Here is a 24,008-nt window from a genome sequence, read left to right as displayed (position 1 = left end):
AGGCTGGAAGCAGCACCTCCCGGCGCAGCTGGCCACTTCATGCTGCGGTGGCCATGGCAGGCAGATGCTCTGAGCACAGTCCTGCTTTGGCGCAGCATGGTAGAGGCAGGTGAGGGCAGCAAGTGGGCCGGGGGAGCCAGCCCCATGGAGATCCACAGCGCCTGATGCCCAGCTCAAAGACGAAGACGTTGGGCAAGCGAGCACACCAAGTGAGCAGGCCTGCACCGAGTGAACGAGTGGGCCTGCGCTGCTTCCATGAGCTTTGGCTTGGTTTTTTCCCTTTTAGCCTTCTGGCGCCCTGCAGAATTCAGCGCCTGCAGGCTAAAAGGGAAAAGGCCAAGTTGATGCTCGGCGCGAGCGGCGCACACACCCTCGCTCACTCAGCGTGCTCGTTCGGTGTTCCCCGGACTCTCACCTGGCGCCCTTCAGAACTTGGCGCCCTGGTGCCCTGCACTACTAGCGTCTATGGGTAAGACAGCCCTGGCCACAAGTGGAAGAGGTCTACAGCATTCCATTGTAGGAAGGCCTAAGAGGAGCCCCATGGGCCTGTTTACAGTAGTCAGTTTTCAGTCTCGCTTGCTTCCTCAGTGCTGTGCTGTTGCCTGCTCCTCAGCTTTGTAGGTCAAAGATAAAACTATCCCAAGGCAGTGGATGGATTGGCTGATATAGATGGCCTGCACTGCACTGCTCTTTACACCAGGGCTGTCTCATATGTTGGACTTGATTCACAGCACACTTGTCAAAAGAAACTGACTGCCACTGGTCCATACCTAGCTGCTTCTGAAAGTGTTCCAGGACTTAGAAATCATTAGAAATTTTGAAATGATGGCCTGAACTACTGTTGCCTTACCAGGTGTCTAAAACACCAAGTCTCAAGTGTTAAAAGAACCAATATTCACCTCAAAGGAAGTGAAGCTAGCAGTTTATTCATGAGAACTGAAAGATCAATACAACTATGTTAATATTTTTATCCTTTATAACTGTCAGCAGAAGTTTGTCTATCCAGAGACTTGTCAAAATAATTATTATCATCATTTAATGTTTGTTAAAGCATCTAAAGGGACGCAGGTGGCGCTGTGGGTTAAAGCCTCAGCGCCTAGGACTTGCCGATCGAAAGGTCAGCGGTTCGAATCCCTGCGGCGGGGTGCGCTCCCGCTGCTCGGTCCCAGCGCCTGCCAACCTAGCAGTTCGAAAGCACCTCCGGGTGCAAGTAGATAAATAGGGACCGCTTACCAGCGGGAAGGTAAACGGCGTTTCCGTGTGTGGCTCTGGCTCTGGCTCTGGCTCTGGCTCTGGCTCTGGCTCTGGCCAGAGCAGCGATGTCACGCTGGCCACGTGACCCGGAAGTGTCTCCGGACAGCGCTGGCCCCTGGCCTCTAGAGTGAGATGGGCGCACAACCCCAGAGTCTGTCAAGACTGGCCCGTACGGGCAGGGGTACCTTTACCTTTACCTTTACCTAAAGCATCTAAAATATACCCAAAGCTTAAATTAAAACTTCCTACACACAGGCCCCCAGTCTACATAATTCAGAAGAATTGAATAATCAATATTCTCTTCAGAATTTAACATTCTGCTGAAAAATAATACGGCTGTCCTGTTATGTATTTCTGGCTGTGTGAACAAATATACTGTACTTTCCAAATGTAAAGCGAGACATTATGGGTTTCCCCAGAATTGAATATGGGAAGAAAAAACTGCCTCTTCATTTTAGAAAATGTCAGCTTTTAAGCAGAACAGCCTTTTAAAACAAATATTATGCCTATTCAATGCTCTTTAGAATGTAAGATCCTTACCTTACACAGGGTGCTGGTTCCAACGAACCACACAAATTCTGCCTGTCCAAGGATGCTTGGGGTTCATGTTTCTTCGACAGCAGACTCTTCTCCTTGGTTTACTGAGGAGCTCCGGAAAATGAAGCGGCTAGAGCGAGTATGGCGATGGACTCGTGACGGAGCCTCAAGAACATCTTATAGGACGCTTATGAAAGCCTATGAGACGGCTATGAAAGCTGCTAAGAAATCTTACTTTGCAGCTTCCATTGCATCCGCTAGCTCTCGCCCGGCACAACTTTTTAGAATAATTAGGTCAATAACGTCCTTAGGAGGACAACCAAATTTAAGCACAAATTCAACCCACAGCTGTGAGGCATTCGCAAGTTTTTTTGCGGAGAAAGTCCTGTTGCTCCGCCGTGACCTCCCTGCCAATTTAGATACAGTGACTGAACTGGAGGCCCCTCGACTGACTTCAGGTCCAGTGTTGGACCATTTCGATCGGATACTCCCTACTGATGTGGATAGATTCCTCCAAGTTGGTAGGCCCACCACCTGCCTCCTCGATCCGTGCCCGTCTTGGCTGATTAGGGAGTGTCCAGATGTTGTGCGGACCCCCCTGGTTGAAATTATCAATTTGTCCCTTGACATGGGGACATTCCCAGGGGAACTGAAGGAAGCAGTGGTGTGTCCACTCTTAAAAAAAACTTCATTAGATCCCTTAGACCTATCCAATTACCGCCCAGTTTCAAATCTTCCATACCTGGGTAAGGTAATTGAGAGAGCGGTTGCTGAACAGCTTGGTAGGTTTCTGGAGGAAACATCGGCATTAGATCCATTTCAGTCCAGTTTCCGTCCTGGTTTTGAGACGGAGACGGCTCTGGTTGCCCTAACAGATGATCTCCGTAGACAACTGGATCGAGGCGGGTCAGGACTGCTGATCCTTTTAAATTTGTCAGCAGCCTTTGACATGGTCGATCATGATCTTCTGGACCACCGCCTCGCAGACGTGGGGATACAGGGCATAGCCCGTAACTGGTTGTGCTCTTTTATCTCTGGTCGGGGACAGAGGGTGGCACTAGGGAGGGAAATGTCATCGCGCCACTCCTTGGTGTGTGGAGTGCCGCAGGGCGCAATTCTCTCCCCGATGCTTTTTAACATCTTTATGCGCCCCCTTGCCCAGATTATCCGGAGCTTTGGGCTGGGCTGCCACCAATATGCTGATGACACTCAGCCCTATCTGCTGATGGATGGCCACACCGACTCGACCCCGAACACACTGACCAGATGCTTGGAAGCTGTGGCTGGATGGTTTCGTGGGAGCCGATTGAAACTAAATCCTTCGAAGACAGAGGTCCTATGGCTAGGTCGGGATGGCATGGGGATGAGGGACCAACTCCCTTCTCTTGCAGGGGCCCAATTAGTGCCATTGCCTTCCGTTAAGAGTTTGGGTGTAATCCTTGACGCCTCCCTTTCCATGGAGGCGCAGGTTACAGCAACAGCCAAGGCGACATTTTTCCACCTTCGCCGCATCAAGCAGTTGGTCCCTTACCTTTCCCGCCCCGACTTGGCCACAGTGATCCATGTGACGGTCATCTCCAGGCTTGACTACTGTAATTCGCTCTATGCGGGGCTGCCCTTGAAGCTGTCCCAGAAACTCCAGCGGGTACAGAATGCTGCAGCGAGGCTCCTCACGGGGTCTCTGCCATGGTAGCATATTCACCCAGTGCTTTTCAAGCTGCACTGGCTCCCAGTGGAGTACAGGGTCAGATTTAAGGTGCTGCTTTTGACCTTTAAAGCCCTTCACAGCCTAGGACCCTCGTACCTACGGGACTGCCTCCCGGTATGCCCCACGGAGAGCCTCAAGGTCCCTAAATAACAACACCCTAGTGGTCTCTGGCCCTAAGGAAGTTAGATTGGCTTCAACCAGAGCCAGGGCCTTTTCAACTCTGGCTCCGGCCTGGTGGAACGCTCTGCCTCATGAGACCAGGGCCCTGCAGGATCTGATTTCTTTCCGCAGGGCCTGTAAGACAGAGTTGTTCCGCCTGGCCTTTGGCTTGGAGCCAATTTGATTCCCTCCCCCCCCTCCTCTCTTTTTTTTCTTTTCCTTCTCCTCCTGCGATGAGGCTACATTTTAATATTTTAATGTTCCATTATTTTAATGTATTTTATTTTTGTTTTTAAGTTGTAATCATTATTCTTGTTTTTATTATTGTTTGTAAGCCGCTCTGAGCCCGGCCTTGGCTGGGGAGGGCGGGATATAAATAAAAAATATTATTATTATTATTTCTCTACAATGCTTCATGGAAATTTTATTTTGCAACTGATGGGATTTTTGAAAAAACAGCTCTCTCTGTGTGTGTGTGCTGTTCATTGGGGGAGGGGGCATTTTACACATTGTGAGCAAGTGAATGGTCTGCTGTTTTGGTGCTGTTAATGGACATCTTCAGCGCCCCTGCTCTTCCTTCATAGGGGCTTTATTTTCAAACTGGACAGACCAAATAACCTTTCAAATGGAGGACTCCTTCAGAGGTCCGCCCTTTGTCCTAACTGTTGAAAGGGGCTGCTTGGTTGGCACTGACCTGTGACAAGTTTTTTTCAGTGGTGGTTGCCTGGCTTTGGAATATTCTCCTTAGTGAGGTGTACCTGTATTCATCATTATTAACTTTCAGGGGGAATTTGAAAACATTCCTGTTTACCTAGGCCTTTGGTGGCTGAAAAACTCTGTTCCTGGCAACCACAAGATAATTGGATAGAAGTATGTTTTTATTGTGATTTAGAATGTTTTAATCAGTTTTGGAATGTTGTTGCTTTGGTGTGTGTGGGGTTTTTTTTTGTTTGCTTTTTTCCCCTTTTTTCTTTTAAATGGTTTATCTGTTTGTTGCTGCTGGACTCCTTGAGGAATAAGGGTTGGACAGAAATTCAACAAATAATAAAGCTGTGGGGGCGGAATCACCACAAATATATCCAAGCTCTTGAGTACACCTTAATTACTCTTCTGATCCTGGCTACAAATTCACCTGAGCTTTATTGCATCACGTTTAAAAAAAATTTATTTATTGATTTTGGCAATTTATATACCACTTAATTATAATGATCGCTAAGCTGTATACAGCAAGCAAGAATATTTTTTGGTTCTCTGCCATAAAGTAAGGAATACTTCAAATCACAACAAATTTTAAAAGGCATAATTTACTGGACTCATACATGGGGACGATGCATTTTTATTTCAGTGGCACTTATAGAGGCAGAAAATGCAGTGAGTAGCATAGTGAGAGCAGCAAAGTTGACCAGAAGTTAAGGAAAAGGTTGCTCCTGTCCTGCACTAGAGTCTTCCAATATTGGTGAGGCATTTGCTTTTCCAGCTGGAAGGGGAATTAAAATGAAGGTGTCACGAAACATGTAATATAGCACAATATGATCTAACAAATTATCATATAGTGAGGTATCACTATGTAGCTATAGGAAAATGGAAAGAAAAAGAGGAGCCAATAATTAAAGCCCCTTGACAGAAATGTCAAAAGACTGTTCAAGGGCTGAATAGCAGGATATTTACTCTTGCATTAAAAGGGACAGAACTGGCAACTAGGTAACTTTAATTAAAGGCACAGAAGCCCTGAAAAGCCGCAATAGCACACTGCATGTCCTTACTGGACGGGCAACTATTTGTTACCAACCATGTCATCTGGATTCTCTGTAAACTCTAGTGACGAAAGGATGCAATGCAGAGAAAATTGGAATTGGAAGCTCAACCTGGAAAAGGAAGGGACAGCATAAGGATCTGCCTCATGTTTGCTCTTGTAAGTTTATTTTTTGGTCATCTTCTCACTTATTTGCTCAACATGGCAAATTATTTGCTCAACATAGCAAAGAATTAACCAAAGGGGAAAAAAGAACTTTGGAAAAAGAGAGACATAACAAAAGTGTCTCAAAATAAACAACATGCCAGAGTCTTTCACAAATGGGATTTATTCATTTTTCCAAGTAAAGAGATACAAATAATCTGTACTTTGGTTTGGTTTATATGCTGCCCCATCTTGTTATGCTGATGCATAATTGAGAGTGGTGTCATTAGAACATCTACAACATTTGCCATGTCGATGACTGCTGATGAGCGATGTTTTCCATGGTGACTATGTCCCATATTCAAAGTACACGTAGAAGAAATGTTTGTTTGGTTTTCCCACATTCTAGCTATGACTCATTTCCCTGCAGTTATCATGAATTATCCATTCCTTGTGTTTCATGCATTACTTGCAAGTTGCAACTATATTAACTATATTAAAAAGCATAGATATTGGAGAAAAAGAGAGTTTGGTTGTTGTTCTTCTTAGCATGGATAATATTTCTCATTAATTTCCCAAACTTCTCACTATTGGAGCAATTAGACAGCTCTGTAACTTCCTGGATCTCTTTTGGATTTTGAAGTGCCGGGGCTCATGATAATTGTGCAAAAGAGATCATTACAGTAGATACAGATTTTCTCGTCTCTTCACAAGCAGCTGCAGCTGTTCAGAAATTCTGTTTTGTTCAACTTCACTACTACTGTAATAACAGCAGGAAGAGTGGGAGGCTAACTTGTGGCTCTCTAGATGTGGTTGTAAAGGTAAAGGGACCCCAGACCATTAGGTCCAGTCATGACCGACTCTGGGGTTGCAGCGCTCATCTCGCTTTATTGGCCGAGGGAGCTGATGTACAGCTTCTGGGTCATGTGGCTAGCATGACTAAGCGCTTCTGGCGAACCAGAGCAGCGCACGGAAACGCCATTTACCTTCCCGCCAAAGCGTGCTTTCGAACTGCTAGGTGGGCAGGAGCAGGGAGCGAGCAACGGGAGCTCACCCTGTCACGGGGATTTGAACTGCCGACCTTCCGATTGGCAAGCCCTAGGCTCTGTGGTTTAGACCACAGTGCCACCCGTGTCCCTCAGATGTGGTTGTACTATGACTCTAATCATTCCTGACCATTGACCATGCTAACTAGAGCTGATAGGATTTGGTGTTTAAAAAGTTTAGACTGCCATCTTGATTCAAAATGGCATCTAGTTGTATCTAAACACAGACAAAAACTTTATTCCTGATCTTTGGAATTGCTGTGCAAAAATTGGTTAGGTTATCTTTAGAGGTGTCCAAACGCATATCAAACATCGATGCACCAAGATTTATAGTAGATTCTGGAAAATACTGAGGCTCAGACTTTGACAAATCTCTAGACAGTTGACATGGTTTATGGGGGCAGCTGTCAAATATGCCTTTATATTTCATTCCCTTGGGATGGAACACAGAGCTCAAGCATCATTTTGGTGGGTACAAACTTGTAATGCAGGCCCCTTTCCCACGCTACACCTACAATCTCATGGCTTTTCTACCATCCACCTGAAAAAACTAATCATTCACTATTTTTGTTTCATATACTATTCGGCTTGAAGAAGAGTTTTATAAAGATTTTTATTTTGTAACTTTGTTGTTGTTGCTCCTAATAAAAATATTATCCTGTTGATGTTATCTTTATTTTATAAAAATATTTGTGCACTGTTATTTCATTTAAAAAAAAAATCAAAGTTGTTTACAACCATTATAGGACCACAATAAAAATACATTAAAATTTAAAACAGATCACCAGCTATTACAGAAAGGTTTGCAGCAAATATTCAAAGGCTAATATAGAATACACCTCCTAATTTGCTAGTTGAAGAGCACCCTATTCAACTAGATCAATGACATGAAAGGCTTGGTTTCAGGTTGAAGTCCCATGAGCTTTAGAACTTGGGGGACAAGCAGCGATGCTCCTAACAGATGATCTCAGTGACTGAGCTGGAATATAAGGGTCCAGGTAGTCCCTGAACCTCGGTTATTCAGGGCTTTGTAAATTAATACAAGAACCTTGAACCTGGTTCGGTAGTAGATGGGCAGCCAGTGCAGAATGTTTTTACAATCATGTCACATGTTATTGGCAATGTGCTTCCATCAGCAGTCTGTTGCATTCTGCTTTTATACTAATGTAAGAACATTACTGCACACATTTGATAAATAAACCAGTTAACTTAAAATTTTTATTTTTCTGGTCTTTTTCATTGCAAAAGCATGTATAATTTCCCCAAATTCTCTTCCAAGTTGACACTCAATAGACAAAATAGCTAGGTGGCTTAACTGTTCTTGCCCATAGTATAAGGGATGCAGTTTTTGTTGACTGCTAGTTTGCTGAAACGTTACTCAGGTTCTGCCAGAGTCACTGGCAGTGTGCAAAAAATCCACAGGGCTATGGACACTTCGTTAAAACAACAGTAGCAGATGTATTTTTGTAAATCTCATATAATAAGATACTGGGAAGGGGCAGGGGGTGGATCACAAGCTTTTCCATAGTAGGCATATCTATATCTGTATCTATATCTGTATCTCAGATGCAGCATTTGATAAGGAAAATTATCCAAAAGATCTGAACAATACTTGTGAAACAGACATTTAGACACTTCTTCTAGTTACTCAGATGCTAGTGTCACAGATGTTACAAAAGCAACAGAATGTAAAACAAATGTTACTGGTTTCTTTTGATCTACAGTTTCACCTCATTTCCCATTTATCAGCACATGGACAGCAGCAGTTGGATTTCATCCCCTGGAATTCTTTAATACTAAAATGAAAGATCTAGCATGGTGCCTTTTGTAAAGCTGACTTCCAAAATTATGTCGTCTTCTTTACATGACCATGATATTATTTGCTCCAGTGATCTTCTAAGAATGGAACCAGTTACCATTTTTGATGGGATCTCTAAAAACAGAAACAGGGACACGGGTGGCGCTGTGGGTTAAATCACAGAGCCTAGGACTTGCCCATCAGGTGGTTGGAAGTTTGAATCCCCGCGACGGGGTGAGCTTCCGTTGCTCGGTCCCTGTTCCTGCCAACCTAGCAGTCCGAAAGCATGTCAAAATGCAAGTAGATAAATAGGTACTGCTCTGGTGGGAAGGTAAACGGCATTTCTGTGCGCAGCTCTGGTTAGCCAGAAGCGGCTTAGTCATGCTGGCCACATGACCCAGAAGCTGTACACCAGCTCCCTCGGCCAATAAAGCGAGATGAGCGCCGCAACCCCAGAGTCGGTCACGACTGGACCTAATGGTCAGTCTTTACCTAATGGCCCTTTACCTTTGCCTAAAAACAGAAAGAGTAAACAATATAGGCCAGGTAAACAATAGCTTGGGTTTCTACAGTGGAAGCACAGGGTTTCTTTAACATGCAGAAAATATGTGAAAATTTCCTTATTTGAACCCAGGTATGATTGTGCATTGCAACTGATAAAGGATGCAAGGTGCCATATGTTAAAAAAAATAATCAGTAAAACTCATATTATAAAATGAATGTGTAGGAGATAGCGAAGGAAGGAATTAGATGTTTGGTATGAGAACAATTGCAGGACAAAGTATTTTGTAACTCAGTTCATCATTTATTTCGGAAATTTTAGTACAATGTCTGGAGAAATAAGGAAGATGACATGCTTGGTAAATCTGTCCAGAGCAAGAGCTGTGAGAAGGTAAAGGAAATAAGTGTGATAATATGAAGATGGATTTAGAAGAACTATAACAGGCAAATGGAAGTACAGAACAGAATGTGTTTAGAAATAAGTAGTGCAGTGTACCTTCTTGATGACAACAGCTGTAAATGGCGGGAAAAGGAACCTATTGCAATATACCAATTCCTTAGCTTACCTCATAGAAGTAACTGAGAAAATGGAAGTCTGAAGATGTAAACTAGAAAACTTAACTTCTAACACGGAACTATAACATTTTAGTCAAATGTTTGCAAACTTTAGTATTTTGAGATTTCCTTACTTCCTTACTACAATTTCTATCAGTGTAGCAGACATATTTATTTCCCATGTGGGTAACAGCATGCTTCCGTGACTTTGGAAATGTTGCAGCTTTGTTTGGTACTTTGGTCTATTCTTAATTTGATTGAGGACTGATTTATATGACCAAATGGACATATTCAGAAGATTGGTTGAATGGATCTGTGCAGAAGGACCAGCTTGACCAGCTAAGTGGGCAACTCCCTAGTTAGCATGGGTATGAATGCTAGTCTAGGATCTTCTACTCCCAGCTGGTAGTGGTACTCCAGTTGGAGGTCTTACACAGTTGTTGTGTTTTTTAAAATATACTTTGTATTTAATTGTGCAGCAAGAAATCAACTTCTCACCTAGAACGGCATTTTCCGGTGTGTGTATCCATATGCCTACTGTGTAACATATGCATACTGGGGAAGGGCTTCTAGCTTAGTAGCTTTGCATACAGCTCCCTGGTTCAGTCCCCAGCATCTTCAGTAGGAGTGAAAAAAACCATCCAAAACCCCGAGGAGCCACTTCCAGTCAGTGTAGAATATACTGATCTAGATGGACCAATGTTCTGACTTGGTGTAAGGCAGCTTCTTATATTGAACCATTCACTGTCTTTATACAACTTGTCTAAACACCTCACGTCTTACCCATTCCTTTGACCCTCAGAATAATGCATCTCTCCAAAAGGAGAGATTTTGGAATATTGGTGGTTTAAAGTGACTTGTCCATATAAGATAGGATGGGGAATCACATTACAGTATTGTGTCCCTGACTGACCATTCTCCTCATCTGCATACTATGGTGAGTCAGCTTCTGACCATCTATTCTAGCAAAGCAGCTTTGAATGCTGGTAGGATGTTGTTGCATTCAGGTCAAGCTTGGGCTTCCCACAGGCATCTGGTTGGCCATTGTGAGAAAGGGATGCTGGGCCTGGTGAAGAAGAAGAAGAGTTTGGATTTGATATCCCGCCTTTCACTCCCTTTCAGGAGTCTCAAAGCGGCTAACAATCTCCTTTCCCTTCCTCCCCCACAACAAACACTCTGTGAGGTGAGTGGGGCTGAGAGACTTCAAAGAAGTGTGACTGGCCCAAGGTCACCCAGCAGCTGCATGTGGAGGAGCGGAGAGGCGAACCCCGTTCCCCAGATTACGAGGCTACCGCTCTTAACCACTACACCACACTGGCTCCATATATGTTCATCTATATAGGCTATACATTTGCTGTATCTCTATCAGAACTGCAGCAAACCATTCCTTCTACAGCTGGGTCATCAAAAATAGGCAGCAGCACCTTAAGCAAGTATCGGAAATTGAACCAGAAACTTGGTTCATGCAAAACTTGGGCCCTACCATCACGTTTAGCATATGGGGAAGCACTTGGTGTGATTGCTTTGTGCCATGCCCCCCATCTGCTAAGTCCATCCACTTCTGCTATGCCACAACAAAGCTGCACTGAGCTGTCCCTGTGGTAAATGTGGGTGAAGTTGGGCACTAGGCACATTGTGAAGTAATTCCATGACTGAATCGGCGTACAGATGTTTGGCAAGGATCTACTCTGCTCATGCTGTATCAGCTTGTTCATATTTTCCAAAGAGTAACACCCTACTCACCAGCCTACATATGGGGGAAAGAAAATAACATAACTGGCAGAAGGCAAAAGGTCTTATTTCAATTTTTCTTTTCCAGGAATGTTCCATGGGTGCACCATTCGACCGGCGTATCAACTGCGCACATTAGCCTGGAACCAATAAAATAACATTAAAACCAGTTAGCAAAAGAAAGGTCTTCAGAATGTGTTTGATTAACTCCCACTGCAACCATTACTCAACAGATTTTTTTTTGAGGGGGAGGAGAGGAAAGCTACGCTAAGGAATAGCTCGTCTAGATTGGCGCTACCCCACATCTCTTAGAACAAGGAAAGTTGGCATCCTTCCCCTCACCCCAGTATTATGCCCATTTCTCCTTCCCACACGCGACAAAAAAAGACCTGCATCGTCCTGCTCGGAGGTTGCACATTCCACCTCCAGACACTGTGCTTTAAATGCAGGAAATCTCACATCCGGGACATGAAAAGCGAGCAAAGACGTGGAATGCAAAGGGGGAGAGGTTCTCCCCCGCTTCTCCTCCCCTCCCTTCTTCTCCTCCGCTTTTAATGCTGGCTGAAGTAAGTAAAAAACCCCTTGATTGGAGGATACGGGAGTGGGGGGCGAAATCCTTCTCTCCTTTGCTAGCCTTTGGAAAGTTGCAGCTACAGTTGCGTTGGGCAACCGAGCTGGAGAGCTGGAAGGGGGCGGGAGGCAGGGCAGAGAAGGACCGGGGCTGCAGATCCGGGAGGCAAAAGGAATTGCGGGGAGGGTGCGGGGGGGGGGAAATGCTCGGTCCTCGCCACAGCCAATCCCGGCAGCGATCACATCAATGCAAATAGGAGCACAATGGAGCTAGCAATAAGCGCGCTGCAGCCAAGCTTGGAGCGGGCTGCGCTTGGCTGACGGGCCGCCTCTCCAATGGCAGGCGCCGGGGGGCTGCGGGTGGCCAGTGGCTGCAGCGCGGGGGCGTGCCGGGGCCAGGCTAGGCTGTCCTTGCAGGGTGTCTGGGCTAAACTTCACCAAATAATAGCTGTTTGTATTTTGGCTGCTGCAGGAGCCATTTTAGGTAAGTTGGGCTCTGAACTTTTTATTGGCGCGCCGTGCGCGAGTGAGGGGTGCGCGGGGTGCGCAAGGCGGCCCGGGGCCAGCCTATGAATGAACTCTGCGCTCGCCGGGCAGGAAAGGCGGCAGGGGCCAAGGAGCCGGCGGCTGGTCAGGCGGCCCGGGCTCGGCCGGCGGGCGGGCGGGGAGGGGGGTCTTGCCAAGCGCTTAGTTTCTCCTCTCAGACACTGTCATGGCGTTGGCGAGGCTCTGTCCTTGGGAAGCAGAGCTGGGCGCCGGGGGACGGGGTGCTGCGTGTGATGGTGCCCTTGCGCAGAGTTGCAAGGAGGGAGAGGATGCCCATGTGGAGCCGAGCAGGGATGCCCCGCAGGTTCCCCTTGCAGCGCAAAGCTTCCCCCTTAAAGCCCAAGGCTCGGGGAGGAGAGCGAGCGGGGGATGGGGGAGGGAGGGAAGATGATCTGCAGCTCCTCCCTCTCCCCCTGTGTGCAGGCAGGCTGTGGGCTATGGCTGGGGCTGCCGCCGCTGACCCTCTCACCCCCAGAAGTTCTCTGCGCCTGCCCACTGTTTTGCATGGGTGGCGATCGGGAGGATGCGCCGTCCAACCCCAGCTGCGACTCCCCTTGGGTCTAGTCCCACGCACTGCAGTTTGCTTTCTCTCGCCCCCCCCCCAGCCCTCCCTCCGAGGCGCTCACGCACAGAAACGCGCGCACACACACAACGCACAGTCCAGCCCACCTGCCTCTTTTGCAGATCCATCCACAATACGGCCATGAGTCATGTGCATTCCTGCAACCATGACCAAGTTTGGTGCAATTCCGGGGCTAGGGAGAGATTAGCATCGAAGGAGAGTTGGAAACTCAATCCATCCCCAATCTACTCCTCCTTTCATTGTTTTGCGTCCGTGTTGCCACCTTCCGAATTATGCCGCCGAGAGGTAGTGATGTTTTGTAGAGGGCTTGTAAATATTTGCAGATTAAAAAGCAAATCGGGAGGCCCTGAATTCCCAGGGTGAAAGAGCAACTCCCCATCTTGTTTGATTTTGTGACCGCCACAGCGCTGTATGTTTTGAGCTATGAGACGTGTTCGGTAAGCATTCCAGAGTTTACAAAAATGGTACACAGCAAGCCTGCATGGCTGTGTGTTTGTGTGTCTGTCTTGGAGGGGGAGACTTGGAACCTGCAAACTGTGTACACTGTCCCTGTGGACTAGTGACTTAAAAAGTGTACGTGTAGTACAGGGTGATGCATACTGAAATGGGACTTATCATTGAGAGAAGTGTTTTCCAATAACCTGGGATTCCACATGGAGTATGAAGTTTACATACTAAAGAATGGTTATAGACCTGGTCTGCTACCAGTACGTGGTAAGAAACACCACAGATAAGAAGCATCTCTGCTGTGGCATACTGGCATTCGTTAGACTGATACTATACAAGCTGTGATTTTGATGACATTTTTGTACTTCCCCCACTATTGTAGCAAAATGTCAATTCATTGCCAGTCTCCTAACTGCAACCAGCAAAACAACTCATTAATTTCAAATCTGGAATATCATCACCCACAGCTTCTTGACCTAGGGGAAGCAAGGGCATCTTCTAACCCTGAGGTGGATTAGAAAACACAAATGAAATCTGCTAATGAAAGCAATTAATGAGCAAGGCTTTCTGTGCTGTAAAAGCGGCAACTATCGTTGCTGCCAGCTGATCCATTCCTTCTCTTTTGCTGTGTGCAGAGCAGACACAGATCTTTTGTGACTTTGCAGTGGTAGTCGCAATAGAAGAGGCATGGCAAGTCACATTAGAGTCACTTCTCATTCACTCTGTTGTCGCTGTCTCCCTGTGAACTTGTAGTCTCATTACGCAGCCTTAATCCTCATCATTTTGATCACTTCTTGGGGGAATTCTTTATGTCTTGTACCAATGACTTTTTACTGGTAATCGGAATGGATTTCTTCGTATTGATCAATAAGCTTCTCGGTCTAAATGCTATAAGAAGTCAAAGGGAAACCCACACACTCCCAAACAGAATGTTAAAAAAAGGTGGGGGGGGGATAAATCATACGTTGTTGCTGGCTGGTGAAACCATTTTTTATAATATACCAAGCGTTTTCTCTGTATTGACTTGCCTTTATGATAATTACTCACAACTTTAAATAAAGTTGGGAACGTCTGAGACTGGTGAGCCATTTGATATTTGCGATACTACTCTTGACAGCAGGGTTAGATGTTCTGAGAGCCAGTCTAGTGTCAATGTGATTGATGGACTGGATCAGTCACAGCCTCTCAGCTTTGGCTACATTGCACCATGGTTGTAAAGATGAAATGTGGGGAATGTATGCTGCTCTGAGCTCCCTGGAGGAAATATGAAATAAATGTGTAATAAATGAAAACAGTAAGTAAGTAAGTAAGTAAGTAAGTAAGTATTTGCTAGCCTGCATAGATTTTTCAAATTTATTAGTTTGATCCCTAGACTTAGGCATATTTCTCACTGTGGTTGTGAACCCATGTCTTGACAAAGCTAGAACTGGGAGACCCTTTGACATCAGCTTTTCTATGTGGAAACAGGGTTTTGTTGTTGTTGTTGGCAGTGTTCGAAATTAGGCAGTTGCCAGGCGCATTTTGCACCTGGCTTTTGACCACTTGCGACCAAGCAAAGATGCCTGGGTGCCAGGATGGTGCCTGACGTCTCCACCATCTGGATGTGCATGCCTGGGGATCTTGTTGGTTGTGGTATGAACCATTCAGTGATGAGCAGCTCCTCACCCATCTAAAGCAGTTATAGCCCAGACACAGATTTACCACATCTAGTGAGAACTAGGTTTTAGCTGAGCAAAAAACATGTTCTTAGGATGAAGAATCATGGCCTGCTTCTCCATTGTATCCTTGTTACTGCAATGCTTTGGTAGCATTGCAGAGATATTATCCTGATGCTGCAAGGGAAGTATGCAGGATTGTTGTGTCAGTGATACAGTGCTTCTTGACTTAACTTGAAAAAGAGGTCCCTCTTTTTTTTAAAAAAGTAGCGTGTACTTGTCGACTGCTGTTAGTTTGGAACACCATATTTTAGTAAAATGACTGTCCTGTTCTTGTTTTCTTTGAAATAAGTCCCACTTTGTTCAGCTGGGTTTACTCATAGTATGTAAGTGATGCATAGAAGTACAGCTGTCATTTACTGAAAGGTGTTGCCTGTATATTTTAATAATACATGTATTATCCTGTCATTTTGCATAAAGTTCCAAGGCGGAACAGTGGTACTGCTAAGTTGTTTTGAGCAGTCCTAATGAGAAATTTCAGTAATATTGTTCAAAGTTGCACCTTAGTATTGGGAGAGGCTGAGATGTCATGTCTCTTGGGACCAAACAGGAATTGAACAACCTGTTCCTTGTATTCCCTGGTGAGAGATTGTCTCTGCAATCCCTGGTGGGACCTTTGATGAAATCACTAAATCTCTTTGGGATGTTTCCTCTCTGATGTCTTGAAGCACGGGGTTCTGAGACTTTGCTACAAAACTTAATTTATTTGTATTTGTCCATCATCTCACTCGCTGAACATTTTCCTTGGAAAGTAAAACTACTTTCATACTCATCCTTCATTAGCAAAGATACATGAATTTTAGTTTTCATTTTGTAAATTTGTTTTTTGTGTGGATTCCAGTTTAATTAATTAATTAATTAATTGTGTGGATTAATTAAACTGGAATCCATACAAAAAACAAATTTACAAAATAAAAACTACAATTCATGTATCTTTGCTAACGAAGCTGGTATCATTACAATTATGCATCTCTTCATTTTCTTTAGCATTTGCAAAACTTGGTGGTAGAAACGAGAGACAAATGCAAGAAGAGAAATCATTAATAAAATGATGGAGGAGATTAGAGGCAGTAGACTTTTATTCAAAGAGGCAGATATGGAAATAGGCTTGAGCTTTTGTAGGTAACAGGAGATTTTGTCAGGATAGGTTGAAATCTCTTGTTGAAAGCTGCATAAGGTGTGCATCCACAATTGCCGTGTGTGTATGTGTAAGTTAGCATTCCTCAGGTGGGAACAACCAATTCTTTCTCTTTCCATGATAATCTGGCTGTGGAGACTGCTGATTGGCTCACCTTTGTGACAGTCATGTCAATTGCAGAGTTACTCCCGTAATCCATTCAAGAGTAGTTCAAAGGTTTGTTTTTTTTAAAGGGATTTTTTTTTAAAAAAAAATAAGGCGCCAAATAAATGTTTCATCAAATTAACATATTGTATGCTTGGGAGAAAAAAATTATCAAGCAAAAAAATTTATCTGAAGGACAAGCAGCAGCAAAAATGGTCCTGGATTTGGTGCCAGGTACCTGTGGGTTAAACCATAGAGCCTAGGACCTGCTGATCAGAAGGTCAGCGGTTCGAATCCCCACGATGGGGTGAGCTCCCGTTGCTCGAACCTAGCAGTTCAAAAGCACATCAAAATGCAAGTAGATAAATAGGTATCGCTCTGGCGGGAAGGTAAATGGCGTTTCTGTGCGCTGCTCTGGTTCGCCAGAAGCAGCTTAGTCATGCTGGCCACATGACCCGGAAGCTGTACACCGGCTCCCTTGGCCAATAAAGCGAGATGAGCGCCGCAACCCCAGAGTCGGCCACGACTGGACCTAATGGTCAGGGGTCCCTTTACCTTTACGTGTGTAAAGAAGTAAAGGAAGCAGAGCATGCAGTACAGCAAAAAAATAAAGATGTGCTGGTTTTTGGGTATGCTAGTCACACCAGTAAATATCAAGTGGTAATTCTTTTCCTGGGCAGTATTACTTCAAGCTACAAGTAGGAAGATAACATGCTTGAATTCTTCCCCACTAAGCAAAAATAATATATTTTGTCTGGGGCCAGGGATTGCTCAGTTGGTCACAGTATAGTGCAGATAATGCCAAGACTGCAGGTTCGATCCCCCTCTGGGACAGCTGCATATTCCTGCATTGCAGGGGGTTGGAGTTGATGTTCCTTGGGGTCCCCTCCAACTCTATGATTCTATGATTTTGGAGAGCTCCTGGTGGCTAGGATAGGCCGCAGTGATGAGCTGGATGGTTTGGTAGCTTCTTTGAGAACAATTCAAACATAGTCACTTTCCTCCCTGCCACCAATATCATGTAGGAAACATTTTACCACCTGGTTCTGCGAGGTCTCCCTTTAGAATTCAGGCCAATGGTGTAGCGTGGGGGTGGGGGCACAGGAGCAGTTGCCCTGGGCTCAAAATTTCAACACCCAATGCTGCCTCAACACAGCTGCGTGCTTTCGTCACTGGGCTTTGTTCAAAACAGCTTTTCCATGTCAGCCAGGAAGGGACCTTTCCAGACTGCGGCTGCCATTTCCTGGGTGTTGCGGATACCTTTAGGGAGGCAGTTGAATGCACATGCATACAGTGGTACCTCGGGTTACATATGCTTCAGGTTACAGACTCCACTAACCCAGAAATAGTACATCGGGTTAAGAACTTTGCTTCAGGATGAGAACAGAAATCGTGCAGCGGTGGCACGGCAGCAGCAGGAGGCCCCATTAGCTAAAGTGGTGTTTCAGGTTAAGAACAGTTTCAGGTTAAGAACAGACCTCCGGAACGAATTAAATACTTAACCCAAGGTACCACTGTACTATGTTCATTTGATGTTTTTAATATTTTGTTGGGAGCTGCCCAGAGTGGCTGGGGCAGATGGGCGGTATATAAATAATAACATTCGTTGTAGTAGATGTATTACCTATTGGAAGGGCTTTTTGGCTTATATAGAAATGCACAGGAAGAATTTCTTCCCAGTGGACCAATCAAAGAGGCTTGGAACAGAAGTATTGTGGGTTCATTGGCTAGGTCAACTGAAAAGGGACTCTTCTGTACTGTACTCAGTCTTTGGGTTCCACTGAGTTGTACTCAGAGTAGACCTGTTAAAATTAAAGGACCTGAATTAGTCGTGCCCATTAATTTCAACACATCTGCTCTGACTATGGCTATTATCTTCTGGAATTCTCTTTTGAGAAATATCTATCAAACCGCTTCTTTGCTTTCATTCTGCTGCCAGGCCTGGGACAACGTTGTTATAGAAAGATTTTTCCTGGCTATTAAGTGATTATCTTGATGCAATTTGTTTTTGTCTTTTCAGTTTCATTTGTATTTCAGTTGTTACGGATTGCTTCTATTTACATTTTTGCTGTATGTGAAATTTGCTGCTTTGTTAATTTATTTTAGTGGAACAGAGAGCAATAAATTTATTAAAATAATGATATAGACAGGTACTAAAATAATGATATAGACAGGTACTGGTTTGTGATGGGATCTGCCCATCCTATGAACAGTTACTAGGGCCCTATTAAACATAGATGAATTTTGAGTAAAAATGCATAGTATTATACTATAAATCTCAGCACTGGTGCACACATGAATTACTGATGTCCAAAAAGAATAAAAATGTGTTTCAGAAAATCAAAATTAGGAGGGTGAGGTTGATTTAGTGTTTCTCTTGTTTACATTCAAACATCCTGAAATATGTGCTATTTCTTCTTCAGCTATTTGTATCAAAGTGAAAGAAAATCACCAATAGTTGCTTTCTAAGAGCCGCTTCAAAGGTGATAGTCCTCCTTCACATATCATAGTACTAACATAATCATAATAATAGCATTTTAGAGTATTCAGACACTTCATATACATTCATTCTCTTTTTTTAAATTTTTTTAAAAATATTTTATTAAATTTTCATACAAGATCCCTTCACCAAAAAATAGTACACAAAAAAGCCAAAACAAATACACCAAAAAACCATATAGAAAAAAAGAAATAAAAAATAAAAAAGAAAAAGAAAAAAACCAACCATTCAATACAATTTTTTTTATATATAACTAACTGGACTTCCTCACATCTCCTTTACCCTGCATTATTTATATTAAAAATATCAGCAAATTATTACCTTGTTTCATACCTTATTTTGTACTTTCCAAATATTATACTTCTAAATTTAAGATAATTTTTATCATTTACTCATACCTTAAATTTAAACATATTGTTGCCTAAAATTTCGACCTTTTCTTACTTATAACTTAATTTTCTATTTTACAAAATCTATTTGCTGGAACTGAGATTTTCTAAATCGTGCAGATACTTAACATTCATACAACTTATATTGTTTTTGTAAATAGTCCTTAAACTTCTTCCAGTCCTCTTCCGTTGTTTCTTCTCCCAAGTCTCGGATTCTGCCAGTCATTTCAGCCAATTCCATATAATCCATCAATTGCGTCTGCCACTCTTCCAGTGTGGGCAAGTCTTGTGTCTTCCAATACTTTGCAATAAGTATTCTTGCTGCTGTTGTCGCATACATAAAGAAATTTCTGTCCTTCTTTGACACTTTCTGGCCGACAATGCCCAAGAGGAAGGCCTCCGGTTTCTTAACAAAGGTATATTTAAATACCTTTTTTAGTTCATTATAGATCATTTCCCAGAAGACCCTCACTTTTGGGCATGTCCACCAGAGGTGAAAGAATGTCCCCTCAGCCTCTCTACATTTCCAACATTTATTATCAGACAGGTGATATATTTTTGCAAGCTTGGCTGGGGTCATGTACCACCTATATATCATTTTCATAATATTCTCCTTCAAGGCATTACATGCCGTGAATTTTATTCCGGTGGTCCATAACCTTTCCCAGTCCTCAAACATAATGTTATACCCAATATCCTGAGCCCATTTTATCATGGCTGATTTAACAGTCTCATCCTGTGTGTTCCATTTAAGCAGCAAGTTATACATTCTCGAAAGTACCTTAGTCTTTGGTTCCAACAGTTCTGTCTCTAATTTCGACTTCTCCACCTGGAATCCTATCTTTTTATCCAATATAAAAACCTCTTGAATTTGAGCGTAATGTAACCAATCTTGCACCTTATTCTTTAATTTCTCCATGCTCTGCAACCTCCATTTGTCTCCAATTTTTTCTATTATTTCCCAATATTTCGGCCAGCAGGCCTCCATATTGAGTCTTTTCCGGGCCTTAGCCTCCATTGGTGATAGCCATCTCGGGGTCTTACTTTCTAGTAAGTCTTTATATTTTGTCCAGACAATAAATATTGCTTTTCTGACAATATGGTTTTTGAACATTTTATGAATCTTTACCTTGTCGTACCACAAGTATGCATGCCAACCAAAAGCATTGTTAAACCCTTCCAGATCTAGGACATCAGTGTTCTCAAGAAGTAACCAATCTTTCATCCAGCAGAAAGCTGCAGCTTCATAATATAACTTTAAATCTGGCAGGGCAAACCCCCCTCTTTCTTTTGCATCAGTTAATATTTTAAATTTTATTCGGGGCTTTTTGCCCTGCCAGATAAACTTAGAAATATCTTTCTGCCATTTTCCAAAACATTCCACTCTGTCCACAATCTGTAGAGTTTGAAACAAAAACAACATCTTTGGCAATACATTCATCTTTATAGCTGCAATTCGACCCAGCAAGGAAAGTTTCAATCTTGACCAAATTTCTAAATCCTTTTTAATTTCTGACCAACATTTTTCATAATTATCTTTAAATAAATTCAAATTTTTAGCAGTCAAATTAACCCCTAGGTACTTCACTTTTTTAACCACATTTAATTCTGTCTCATTCTGAAACCTTTCTGCTTCCAAAGATGTCAGATTTTTTTACCAAAACCTTAGTTTTTTGCTTATTCAGTTTGAATCCTGCCACCCGACCAAACTCATATATCAGTTCCAAAACTCTTTTCGTACTAGATTCTGGCTCCTGTAATGTTATTACCAAGTCATCTGCAAAAGCTTTCAATTTATACTGTTTCACTCCGACCATATACATTCATTCTCTACTGCCTATTGACTGAAACAGACACACAAAAAAACACATTCTCAGTCATGTGAGTGTTAAGTATATGGGGAAAAGGAGGAAAACCATACGTTAGGTGTGTGTGATGTCTGCAGATGCACATTTGGTGTACATGCCCTAAGAGGCACCATTCAGTTGTGGCTTTCCAGCGCATCTATGCACAGCAAGAACAGATGAATATGTATGGCTTGCAAGTTCCCCCCATTTGTTTATTTTCACAATTTACATCCCAACCATCTGTCAAAAGTACTTTAGGTGCCATACACAAAATTGATACAGTAGTAAACATTAAACTAAAATAATCAAGCCAGATATTATAGAAGTGTGTGGTTCAAGAAAATACTTACATGGAAGATGAAAGTCGCATTTTAAAAGGTGCTGAAGAATGTGACTGACTGCTTTTAGGGCTCTGTGGTAAATATTAACTAGTGTGGCATCATAAATTGAGCAAACATTTTTACAATGTGTTTTTGTTTTCCCATCATGCAATGTGCAACTAAGCTTTGCATGGTTTAGTGGGGTGCAGCTGTGCAGTGGTACCTCAGGTTACAAACATCTTGGGTTACAAACACTTTGGTTTACATACTCTGCTAACCCGGAAGTAGTACCTCGGGTTAAGAACTTTGCCCCAGGATGAGAACAGAAATTGTGTGAAAGCAGCAGTGGGAGGCCCCATTAGCTAAAATGGAACTTCAGGTTAAGAACGGTTTCAGGTTAAGAACGGACCTCTGGAACGAATTTAAGTTCATAACCAGAGGTACCACTGTACTCTTATTTCATCATGCTGTGGACCAGAATACTACCTGGAAAGTACTGTGACAATGCTCATTGAATGTTTGTGTTGGAAACAGTTTCCTCTCTCATCTGTATTCTACAAATTTTATTTCACTCTCTCTCTCCTGTTATTAGGCATTCCTGCTGCACGTAGCTGATGATGATGACTAGCTCTTTCCCAGATCACACTGTACTGACTGTACAGCCCAAGTTGTATGCTGGATGGAAGAATAGAATATCTGATTTCATATTCTTCCTTGACCACTAAGTTGGTGGCCTTGGGCCAGTCCCAGACTTCCTCTCAGGGCTGATATTAGGAAAGAATGAGATAACACCATGTACCCTGAGCTGTTAGGAGGAGGGATGGAATACAAATGTGATAAATGAAGTCTGACTCTGGTGTAAGCCATTTATTAAAAGGCTGCCTTTGTGCTTCCTCTGTTTGCTCTCGGCCGTACTAGTTCTCTAGCTGATTTTTCTACTACGTTAGCAATTGCACTATCATGTGGATACTCACAGGAAAAATAGCTACCGCTCAGCTCCTCCTTTTCTCCTTAGCCTAGAACTAAGCCTTTCTTTGGTTTAGCGTTCTTTCCAAACCTAGACTCATGGTTTATCTGACTCCATGCATAAGCAAAAACGCGAACCTTTACATGCTACAAGCTGCTTTACTTTTATAACAAAACCTGAGTTTCCTGCTTCAGTATTGTTAGTTTTTAATAATTTTGATTTGTCAAAAGGTATGCCAATAATATTTCTGACAGTATTTTCGCTTTATGTCTTCAGAGGCGTTGTAAAGATGTACAGGTGGATTATGCAAAGCAAATTTATTTTCTTTGGCCAGTTTTCTTTTTGGTCAGGAAGGTAGCTTGAGAATGTGAACTTCTTTTTAAGAACAGCTGCAGAAACCATAAGCTTGAGGCATCTGTGCCTTGTATGACCTCTGAGACACAAACTACATGTGATGGCAATATTTGCTGAAACTTGGGTCTGCCTCTGTTGTGTATTAACTGGGGTGGGGAGCTCTGCTTTTTAAAGCAAATGGGGCATACTGGTGAGGAGAATAAACCCCTATCCTCTTACATGAATATATGTAATTATTAAGTATCTATCTGACAGTTTACACTCAGTGGTCTGCAACTATTTTTGAGAAAAAAGAGAGGTCATCATCTGATGATCCCCCGTAGCCTCCAGACTGGCCTGCCATAGATTCCCCTTTCTCTTTATTCCTTTAGCCTATAGATTAGCACAGCTGGGCATCTTTCAAGGGCATCACAGCACTGATCCTTTTTATACCTCAAGAACATCAAACTCTTCACAAAATGCTTGAGTAGCAAATTCCAGTACCATACAGGCAACTCCCCATTTGCGCAGTGTTGCGTTTCGGGTCATACTGTGTGTTGTCGGGGCATGCATAAGCCCACCCTGCCCTGTTCTGCCCCCTTCTGGGGCTGAAAATGGTGTGCAAGTCAGTAATCGCCCATGCCTTGAACGCTTGCAAAATATGTAACAATTGGCCAAGTTCCCAAGCATGCTGATTGCAATGAAAACTTTACTGAAATTTCATATTTAGCCTTAGCAGGATTTCTATACGACTATGTCAGCCCTAGATATCCCTAAATGCCAGTGGGTTTAAATCTGCAGAGAAAAAGCATTATAACACAACTGAAAGTCAATTAACCCTTGATAGTTATTCTCATTCTCTTATCATTCTCCCACCTGTGCCTTGTATATTTTAAGCAAGAGCTTTGAGAAATCTAATACATTTTCTCTTTTGTGTCTTGTTAATTATTGTGTGTTGCTATTATTTCATTGTTATTAGACCATTTCTGTATCTTTTAATGTATATTGTAAATTGCCCTTTTAGTAATGTAAACTTCCCTGGGATCTTTGGATGAAGGACAGTTTAGTAATCATAATCATAATAATAATAATAATAATAATAATAATATCCCTACTCACAGCCAAGCTCTAGTACTAGAAGGCATCTTACCTGTGAAACAAGTGTTGTGTCAATGTTGGAGGGGAGAAGCCTTGTGTGGGTGATGATGGCAGCTGTTTTAGTTTGAACCTTAGGGTATAGGCTTTATTTTTAAATCCTCTAAATTAAGAGTTGCTTTATGTGTGTGTTTATATATGATAAGAGAATATAGGACTTGTGTTTCT

General features: G+C 43.0%; 1 protein-coding gene and 1 long non-coding RNA gene across 7 annotated transcripts in view; one reads left to right on the top strand and one right to left on the bottom strand.

Moving 5' to 3' along the window:
* Positions 1-9,197: 9,197 nt before the first annotated feature.
* On the bottom strand, positions 9,198-11,705 carry LOC307218056. Its single transcript, XR_013839715.1, has 3 exons — positions 11,576-11,705; positions 11,199-11,326; positions 9,198-9,281 (listed from the first exon to the last, which is right to left on the bottom strand). It is a non-coding gene; the product is annotated as an uncharacterized lncRNA (long non-coding RNA).
* The window catches only part of CHD6 (chromodomain helicase DNA binding protein 6), a 107,658-nt gene continuing 95,323 nt past the window's right edge, over positions 11,674-24,008 (top strand). For 3 of the 6 annotated variants that reach the window (XM_079978697.1, XM_079978696.1, XM_079978692.1), the window contains exon 1: positions 12,136-12,240. The gene's annotated coding sequence lies outside the window, so the exon portion shown is untranslated. Of the gene's footprint in view, positions 11,753-12,135; positions 12,241-13,032; positions 13,323-23,770; positions 23,847-24,008 lie in introns of those variants that run through there. The other 3 variants (XM_079978693.1, XM_079978695.1, XM_079978694.1) reach the window with 3 other exon arrangements.

The sequence above is a fragment of the Podarcis cretensis genome (genome assembly GCF_951804945.1).
Source record: "Podarcis cretensis genome assembly, chromosome: 6".
Taxonomy (NCBI): Eukaryota; Metazoa; Chordata; class Lepidosauria; order Squamata; family Lacertidae; genus Podarcis; species Podarcis cretensis.
The sequence above is the reverse complement of the archived record's forward strand: the minus strand, read 5'-3'. Positions and strand labels throughout refer to the sequence as shown.